Source organism: Triticum dicoccoides, chromosome 5A, assembly GCF_002162155.2.
Source record: "Triticum dicoccoides isolate Atlit2015 ecotype Zavitan chromosome 5A, WEW_v2.0, whole genome shotgun sequence".
NCBI lineage: Eukaryota > Viridiplantae > Streptophyta > Magnoliopsida > Poales > Poaceae > Triticum > Triticum dicoccoides.
In genome coordinates, this window is record NC_041388.1 from 400068840 (window position 1) to 400079970 (window position 11131).

Here is an 11131-nt window from a genome sequence, read left to right on the forward strand (position 1 = left end):
AACATCTCATATGGTCCATGACGTTCAAAACGTCTTTGAAGTCCCGATTCTAAGCCGTTAAGCATGGTGCACTAAACTATCAAGTAGTCATCATATTGAGCTAGCCAAACGTTCATAACGTTTGCATCTGCTCCTGCAATAGGTCTGTCACCTAGCGGTGCATCAAGGACATAATTCTTCTGTGCAGCAATGAGGATAAACCTCAGATCACGGATCCAATCCGCATCATTGCTACTTACATCTTTCAACACAATTTTTCTCTAGGAACATATCAACATAAACATATGAAAGCAACAATGCAAGCTATTGATCTACAACATAATTTGCAAAATACTACCAGGACTAAGTTCATGATAAATTTAAGTTCAATTAATCATATTACTTAAGAACTCCCACTTAGATAGACATCCCTCTAATCTTCTAAGTGATTACGTGATCCATATCAACTAAACCATAACCGATCATCACGTGAGATGGAGTAGTTTTCAATGGTGAACATCACTATGTTGATCATATCTACTATATGATTCACGCTCGACCTTTCGGTCTCCGTGTTCCGAGGCCATATCTGCATATGCTAGGCTCGTCAAGTTTAACCTGAGTATTCCGCGTGTGCAAAACTGGCTTGCACCCGTTGTAGATGGACGTAGAGCTTATCACACCCGATCATCACGTGGTGTCTGGGCACGACGAACTTTGGCAACGGTGCATACTCAGGGAGAACACTTCTTGATAATTAGTGAGAGATCATCTTAAAATGCTACCGTCAAACTAAGCAAAATAAGATGTATAAAAGATAAACATCATATGCAATCAAAATATGTGACATGATATGACCATCATCATCTTGCGCCTTTGATCTCCATATCCAAAGTACTGTCATGATCTCTATCGTCACCGGCATGACACCATGATCTCCATCATCTTGATCTATATCAATGTGTCGTCACACGGTCGTCTCGCCAACTATTGCTCTTGCAACTATTGCTATCGCATAGCGATAAAGTAAATCAATTATTTGGCACTTGCATCTTATGCAATATAGAGACGACCATAAGGCTTTTGCCAGTTGCCGATAACTTTAACAAAACATGATCATCTCATACAACAACTTATATCTCATCACATTTTGACCATATCACATCACAACATGCCCTGCAAAAACAAGTTAGACGTCCTCTACTTTGTTGTTGCAAGTTTTACGTGGATGCTACAGGCTTAAGCAAGAACCAATCTTACCTACGCATCAGAAACCACAACGATAGTTTGTCAAGTTGGTGCTGTTTTAACCTTCGCAAGGACCGGGCGTAGCCACACTCGGTTCAACTAAAGTTGGAGAAACTGTCACCCGCTAGCCACCTTTGTGCAAAGCACGTCGGGAGAACCGGTCTCGCGTAAGCGTACGCGTAATGTCGGTCCGGGCCGCTTCATCCAACAATACCGCCGAACCATAGTATGACATGCTGGTAAGCAGTATGACTTATATCGCCCACAACTCACTTGTGTTCTACTCGTGCATATAACATCAACACATAAAACCTAGGCTCGGATGCCACTATTGGGGAACATAGTAATTTCAAAAAATTTCCTACGCACACGCAAGATCATGGTGATGCATAGCAACGAGAGGGGAGAGTGTTGTCTACGTACCCACGCACACCGATTGCAGAAGCATTGATGCAACGTAGAGGAAGTAGTCATACGTCTTCCCGATCCGACCGATCCAAGCACCGTTACTCCGGTACCTCCGAGTTCTTAGCACACGTACAACTCGATGATGATCCCCGGGCTCCGATCCAGCAAAGCGTCGGGGAGGAGTTCCGTCAGCACAACGGCGTGGTGACGATCTTGATGTTCTACCATCGCAGGGCTTCGCCTAAGCACTGCTACAATATAATCGAGGTGAAATATGGTGGCAGGGGGCACCGCACACGGCTAAGGAACAATCTCAATGATCAACTTGTGTGTCTAGAGGTGCCCCCTGCCTCCGTATATAAAGGAGCCAAGGGGGAGGGGGCCGCCGGCCAGGAGGAGGGCGCAGGAGGAGTCCTACTCCTACCGGGAGTAGGACTCCCCCCCAATCCTAGTTGGACTAGGATTCCCCGAGGGGGAAAGAGAGAGAGGGGGGCCGGCCACCTCTCCTAGTCCTAATAGGACTAGGGGAGGGGGGAGGCGCGCGACCACCTTGGGCTGTCCCTTTCTCCTTTCCACTAAAGCCCATTAAGGCCCATATGGCTCCCGGGGGGTTCCGGTAACCTCCCGGTACTCCGGTAAAATCCCGATTTCACCCGGAACACTTCCGATGTCCAAATATAGGCTTCCAATATATCAATCTTTATGTCTCGACCATTTCGAGACTCCTCTTCATGTCCCCGATCTCATCCGGGACTCTGAACTCCTTTGGTACATCAAAACTCATAAACTCATAATATAACTGTCATCGAAACCTTAAGCGTGTGGACCCTACGGTTCGAGAACAATGTAGACATGACCGAGACACGTCTCCGGTCAATAACCAATAGCGGGATCTGGATGCCCATATTGGCTCCTACATATTCTACGAAGATCTTTATCGGTCAGACCGCATAACAACATATGTTGTTCCCTTTGTCATCGGTATGTTACTTGCCCAAGATTCGATCGTCGGTATCCAATACCTAGTTCAATCTCGTTACCGGCAAGTCTCTTTACTCGTTCTGTAATACATCATCCCGCAACTAACTCATTAGTTGCAATGCTTGCAAGGCTTAAGTGATGTGCATTACCGAGAGGGCCCAGAGATACCTCTCCGACAATCGGAGTGACAAATCCTAATCTCGAAATACGCCAACCCATCATGTACCTTTGGAGACACCTGTAGAGCACCTTTATAATCACCCAGTTACGTTGTGACATTTGGTAGCACACAAAGTGTTCCTCCGGCAAACGGGAGTTGCATAATCTCATAGTCATAGGAAAATGTATAAGTCATGAAGAAAGCAATAGCAACATACTAAACTATCGGGTGCTAAGCTAATGGAATGGGTCATGTCAATCAGATCATTCACCTAATGATGTGATCCCGTTAATCAAATAACAACTCTTTGTCCATGGTTAGGAAACATAACCATCTTTGATTAACGAGCTAGTCAAGTAGAGGCATACTAGTGACACTCTGTTTGTCTATGTATTCACACATGTATTATGTTTCCGGTTAATACAATTCTAGCATGAATAATAAACATTTATCATGAAATAAGGAAATAAATAATAACTTTATTATTGCCTCTAGGGCATATTTCCTTCAGAAGGAATGAACGGCAATGTAGGTGGTTACTCATAAGGATTTATCGGTGGTAGGGATCGCATCGGCGAAGGGAACAAGGGTCTCGGGAAAACTTCGCAAAGTATCTTCAGAATCTTCTGGTGCACCAAGCGATCATCTGGAGTGAGGGGCTCTCCGGGAGAAAGTATTTATGAGAACCTAGAGTTAGAGTTAGCAAAATCATTTAACCAGAATAGAAGAGAGGTCAGATTCTCAAAGTATAGACGAGGAATAAAAGATCCTAATACCACCCAATGGCGACGTGGGCCCGTAAGCCACACAACCATGTTAGCAAAAAAGTTTTTCAAAGTCTAGACTCAACTTTGGCGAAGGAGTTGGAAAGGGGATTCCTATAGGCAGTCGGCTCTGATACCAACTTGTGACGCCCCCGATTCAACCGTACACTAATCATAGACGCAAATGTGTATGATCAAGATTAGGGACTCACGGGAAGATATCACAACACAACTCTAGACACAAATCAAAATAATACAAGCTTCATATTACAACCCAGGGGCCTCGAGCGCTCGAATACAAACTTGATACACAAGAGTCAGCGGAAGCAACAATATCTCAGTACAGACATAAGTTAACACTACAAAAAAAGACACATCCATGACATTTTGGGCCGAACGAATTTTTTTTGTCATACATATGACACTTCTATGACAATAATTGTGACAAAACCCGGTATCATCATAGATGTGGTGGGCTCCTACTTCTATGACAAAAAATCATGACAGAAAATGGGCTTTTCGCCCTGGGCGGGCCAGAGACGCAGCTGCATGACATTCTTTGGGCCGTCCATGACGGAAAAAACTGTGGTAGAAGCAAGGGGGAGGAAAATTTCGGGGAGTTCCCGGTTACGGTGGGAGGTCGGGGGCCGAGCGATGCGCGTTTCTCTCATACACATATGTGTGTGTGTGCGAGGCGTTGGCTCTAACTGAACCCGAGCGAGGCGTTGGGCTCTAACTGAACCCGAGCGATTGCACTGCAGGCTACGCGTTACTGAACCCGAGCGATCGATCGATGGATGTTAACTGAACCCGATCGAGCCATTCCTTCACTACTGCTGCTAACTGAAGTCGATCGATGCTGCCTCTGGGATGAACAGTGAGTGTTGCGGGGGGTTTGGATGAACAGTGAGCGGTGGCGTTGCCTCTGGATGAACAGGACCCCGTGGTGTGGTGAAGGGCTGGATGAATAGTAGACGGTGGAGGGGTGCCCGTGGAGGGGTGGTTGAACAGGACCCCGTGGTGTGGAGGGATGGATGAATAGTAGATGGTGGAGGGGTGCCCGTGGAGGGGTGGTTGAACAGGACCCCGTGGTGTGGAGGGATGGATGAACAGTAGACGGTGGAGGGGTGGTTGAACAGTAGCCGGTGGAGTAGCGCACAGTGGAGGCTGGATGAACATGAGCCCGTGGAGGCTAGATGAACAGGAGCCCGTGGAGGCTGGAGGAGGTCGACGGTGGAGATGAACAGTATCCCGTGGAGTCCCGTTTTGCAGTACGCCACACCCCTCCCGATGAACAGGACCCCCGTTTCGACCGTAGCGCTCCAACACAAGTCCGTTTCCTCCGTTTTGCGGTACGCCACACCCCTCCCGATCAATAGGACCCCCGTTTCGACCGTAGGAGGTCCGTTTCCTCCGTTTTGCGGTACGCCACACCCCTCCCGATCAACAGGACCCCCGTTTCGACCATAGGAGGTTCGTTTCCTCCGTTTTGCGGTACGCCATGTTGGGGAACGTAGCAGAATTTTAAAATTTTCTACGCATCACCAAGATCAATCTATGGAGTCATCTAGCAATGAGGAAGAGAGGAGTGCATCTACATACCCTTGTAGATTGCGCGCGGAAGCGTTCAAGAGAACGGGGTTGATGGAGTCGTAGTCGTCGTGATCCAAATCACCGATGACCTAGCGCCGAACGGACGGCACCTCCGCGTTCAACACATGTACGGTTGGGAAGACGTCTCCTCCAACTTGATCCAGCAAGGGGGAAGGAGAGGTTGATGAAGATCCAGCAGCACGACGGCGTGGTGGTGGAAGCAACAGTGATCTCGGCAGGGCTTCGCCAAGCTCAGGGAGAGGAGGAGTGTCACGGGAGGGAGAGGGAGGCGCCAGGGGCTAGGGTACGGCTGCCCTCCCTCCCCCCACTATATATAGGACCCCTAGGGGGGGCACCGGCCCTAGGAGATTGAATCTCCAAGGGGGGGCGGCAGCCAAGGGGGGTGGAGTGCCCCCCAAGCCAAGTGGGCGCCCCCACCCCTAGGGTTTCCAACCCTAGGCACAGGGGAGGCCCATGGGGGGGCGCACCAGCCCACTAGGGGCTGGTTCCCCTCCCACTTCAGCCCATGGGCCCCTCCGGGATAGGTGGCCCCACCTAGTGGACCCCCGGGACCCTTTCGGTGGTCCCGGTACAATACCGATTACCCCCGAAACCTTCCCGATGGCCGAAACTTGACTTCCTATATATAAATCTTCACCTCCGTACCATTCCAAAACTCCTCGTGACGTCCGGGATCTCATCCGGGACTCCGAACAACTTTCGGGTTACCATATGCTAATATCTCAACAACCCCAGCGTCACCAAACCTTAAGTGTGTAGACCCTACGGGTTCGGGAGACACGCAGACATGACTGAGACGACTCTCCGGTCAATAACCAACAACGGGATCTGGACACCCATGTTGGCTCCCACATGCTCCTCGATGATCTCATCGGATGAACCACGATGTCGAGGATTCAATCAATTCATATACAATTCCCTTTGTCAATCGATACGTTACTTGCCCGAGACTCTATCGTCGGTATCCCAATACCTCGTTCAATCTCGTTACCGGCAAGTCACTTTACTCGTACTGTAATGCATGATCCCGTGATCAACCACTTGGTCACATTGAGCTCATTATGATGATGCATTACCGAGTGGGCCCAGAGATACCTCTCCGTCATACGGAGTGACAAATCCCAGTCTCGATTCGTGCCAACCCAACAGACACTTTCAGAGATACCTGTAGTGTACCTTTATAGTCACCCAGTTATGTTGTGATGTTTGGCACACCCAAAGCACTCCTACGGTATCCGGGGGTTGCACAATCTCATGGTCTAAGGAAATGATACTTGACATTCAGAAAAGCTATAGCAAACGAACTACACGATCTTTGAGCTATGCTTAGGATTGGGTCTTGTCCATCACATCATTCTCCTAACGATGTGATCCCGTTATCAATGACATCCAATGTGCATAGTCAGGAAACCATGACTATCTTTCGATCAACGAGCTAGTAAACTAGAGGCTCACTAGGGACGTGTTGTGGTCTATGTATTCACACATGCATTACGATTTCCGGATAACACAATTATAGCATGAACAATAGACAATTATCATGAACAAAGAAATATAATAATAACCATTTTATTATTGCCTCTAGGGCATATTTCCAACAGTCTCCCACTTGCACTAGAGTCAATAGTCTAGTTACATTGTGATGAATCGAACACCCATGCAGTTCTGGTGTTGATCATGTTTTGCTCTAGGGAGAGGTTTAGTCAATGGATCTGCCACATTCAGGTCCGTATGTACTTTACAAATATCTATGTCTCCATTTTGAACACTTTCATGAATGGAGTTGAAGCGACGCTTGATATGCCTGGTCTTCCTATGAAACCTGGGCTCCTTGGCAAGGGCAATAGCTCCAGTGTTGTCACATAAGAGAGTCATCGGGCCCGACGCATTGGGTATGACTCCTAGGTCGGTAATGAACTCCTTCACCCAGATTGCCTCTTGTGCTGCCTCCGAGGCTGCCATGTACTCCGCTTCACATGTAGATCCCGCCACAACGCTTTGCTTGCAACTGCACCAGCTTACTGCCCCACCATTCAAAATATACACGTATCCGGTTTGTGACTTGGAGTCATCCAGATCTGTGTCGAAGCTAGCATCGACGTAACCCTTTACGACGAGCTCTTCGTCACCTTCATAAATGAGAAACATATCCTTAGTCCTCTTCAGGTACTTCAGGATGTTCTTGACCGCTGTCCAGTGTTCCATGCCGGGATTACTTTACCTTCCTACCAAACTTACGGCAAGGTTTACATTAGGTCTGGTGCAGAGCATAGCATACATGATAGATCCTATGGCCGAGGCATAGGGGACGACACTCATCTTTTCTCTATCTTCTGCTGTGGTCGGGCATTGAGCCGTGCTCAATCTCGTACCTTGCAATACAGGCAAGAACCCCTTCTTTGACTGATCCATTTTGAACTTCTTCAATATCTTGTCAAGGTACGTACTCTGTGAAAGACAAATGAGGCGTCTCGATCTATCTCTATAGATCTTGATGCCTAATATATAAGCAGCTTCTCCAAGATCCTTCATTGAAAAACACTTGTTCAAGTAGGCCTTTATGCTTTCCAAGAATTCTATATCATTTCCCATCAACAGTATGTCATCCACATACAATATGAGAAATGCTACAGAGCTCCCACTCACTTTCTTGTAAATGCAGGCTTCTCCATAAGTCTGCGTAAACCCAAACGCTTTGATCATCTCATCAAAACGAATGTTCCAACTCCGAGATGCTTGCACCAGCCCATAAATCGAGCGTTGGAGCTTGCACACCTTGTCAGCATTCTTAGGATCGACAAAACCTTCCGGCTGCATCATATACAGTTCTTCCTTAAGGAAACCATTAAGGAATGCCGTTTTGACGTCCATTTGCCATATCTCCTAATCATAGAATGCGGCAATTGTTAACATGATTCAGACGGACTTCAGCTTCGGTACGGGTGAGAAAGTCTCATCGTAGTCAACCCCTTGAACTTGTCGATAACCCTTAGCGATAAGCCGAGCTTTATAGATGGTTACATTACCATCCATGTCTGTCTTCTTCTTAAAGATCCATTTATTTTCTATGGCTCGCCGATCATCAGGCAAGTCAGTCAAAGTCCATACTTCATTTTCATACATGGATCCTATCTCGGATTTCATGGCTTCCAGCCATTTGTCGGAATCTGGACCCGCCATCGCTTCTTCATAGTTCGAAGGTTCACCATTGTCTAACAACATGATTTCCAAGACAGGGTTGCCGTACCACTCTGGTGCGGAACATGTCCTTGTGGACCTACGAAGTTCAGTAGCAACTTGATCTGAAGTTTCATGATCATCATCATTAACTTCCTCTCTAGTCGGTGCAAGCACCTCAGGAACATTTTCTTGAGCTGCGCTACTTACCGGTTCAAGAGGTAATACTTCATCGAGTTCTACTTTCCTCCCACTTATTTCTTTCGAGAGAAACTCTTTCTCTAGAAAGGATCCATTCTTGGCAACAAAGATCTTGCCTTAGGATCTGAGGTAGAAGGTGTACCCAATAGTTTCTTTAGGGTATCCTATGAAGACGCATTTTTCCGACTTGGGTTCGAGCTTTTCAGGTTGAAGTTTCTTGACATAAGCATCGCATCCCCAAACTTTTAGAAACGACAGCTTAGGTTTCTTCACAAACCATAATTCATACGGTGTCGTCTCAATGGATTTTGACGGAGCCCTATTTAAAGTGAATGCGGCAGTCTCTAAAGCATAGCCCCAAAATGACAGCGGTAGATCGATAAGAGACATCATAGATCGCACCATATCCAATAGAGTGCGATTACGACGTTCAGACACACCATTACGCTGAGGTGTTCCAGGCGGCATGAGTTGTGAAACTATTCCACATTTCCTTAAGTGTGTGCCAAATTCGTGACTCAAGTATTCTCCTCCATGATCTGATCGCAAGAATTTGATTTTCCTGTCACATTGATTCTCAACCTCACTTTGAAATTCCTTGAACTTTTCAAAGGTCTCAGACTTGTGTTTCATTAAGTAGACATACCCATATCTACTCAAGTCATCAGTGAGGGTGAGAACATAACGATAGCCACCACGAGCCTCAACACTCATTGGACCGCACACATCAGTATGTATGATTTCCAATAAGTTGGTTGCTTGCTCCATTGTTCCTGAGAACGGAGTCTTGGTCACTTTACCCATGAGGCATGGTTCGCACATGTCAAATGATTCGTAATCAAGAGACTCCAAAAGTCCATCTGCATGGAGCTTCTTCATGCGTTTGACACCTATGTGACCAAGGCGACAGTGCCACAAGTATGTGGGACTATCATTATCAACCTTACATCTTTTGGTATTCACACTATGAATATGTGTAACATTACGCTCAGCGGAGCATGACCATAAAACATATCTCTCATATAAATAGAACAACCATTATTCTCGGATTTAAATGAGTAGCCATCTCGAATTAAACGAGATCCTGATACAATGTTCATGCTCAAAGCTGGCACTAAATAACAATTATTGAGGTTTAAAACTAATCCCGTAGGTAAATGTAGAGGCAGCGTGCCGACGGCGATCACATCGACCTTGGAACCATTCCCGACGTGCATCGTCACCTCGTCCTTCGACAGTCTCCGCTTATTCCGTAGCTCCTGCTTTGAGTTACAAATGTGAGCAACCGCACCGGTATCAAATACCCAGGAGCTACTACGAGTACTGGTAAGGTACACATCAATTACATGTATATCACATATACCTTTAGTGTTGCCGGCCTTCTTGTCCGCTAAGTATTTGGGGCAGCTCCGCTTCCAGTGACCACTTCCCTTGCAATAAAAACACTCAGTCTCAGGCTTGGGTCCATTCTATGACTTCTTCCCGGCAGCTTGCTTACCGGGCGCGGCAACCCCCTTGCCGTCCTTCTTGAAGTTCTTCTTACCCTTGCCTTTCTTGAACTTAGTGGTTTTATTCACCATCAACACTTGATGTTCCTTTTTGATTTCCACCTCTGCTGATTTCGGCATTGAATACACCTCAGGAATGGTCTTTTCCATCCCCTGCATATTGAAGTTCATCACAAAGCTCTTGTAGCTCGGTGGAAGCGACTGAAGGATTCTGTCAATGACCGCGTCATCCGGGAGATTAACTCCCAGCTGAGTCAAGCGATTATGCAACCCAGACATTTTGAGTATGTGCTCACTGACAGAACTATTTTCCTCCATCTTACAACTGAAGAACTTGTCAGAGAATTCATATCTGTCGACCTGGGCATGATCTTGGAAAACCATTTTCAGCTCTTCGAACATCTCATATGCTCCGTGTCTCTCTAACGCTTTTGGATCCCCGGTTCTAAGCTATAAAGCATGCCACACTGAACAAGGGAGTAATCATCAGCACGTGACTGCCAAGCGTTCATAACGTCTTGGTTCTCTGGGATGGGTGCGTTACCTAGCGGTGCTTCTAGGACATAATCTTTCTTGGCAGCTATGAGGATGATCCTCAGGTTCCGGACCCAGTCCGTATAGTTGCTGCCATCATCTTTTAGCTTGGTTTTCTCTAGGAACGCGTTGAAGTTGAGGACAAGTGGGCCATTTGATCTACAAGACATATTGTAAAGATTTTAGACTAAGTACATGATAATTAAGTTCATCTAATCAAATTATTCAATGAACTCCCACTCAGATAGACATCCCTCTAGTCATCTAAGTGAAACATGATCCGAGTCAACTAGGCCGTGTCCGATCATCATGTGAGACAGATTAGTCAACATCGGTGAACATCTTCATGTTGATCGTATCTTCTATACGACTCATGCTCGACCTTTTGGTCTTCCGTGTTCCGAGGCCATGTCTGTACATGCTAGGCTCGTCAAGTTAACCTAAGTGTATTGCGTGTGTAAATCTGGCTTACACCCGTTGTATTCGAACGTTAGAATCTATGACACCCAATCATCACGTGGTGCTTCGAAACAATGAACCTTCGCAATGGTGCACAG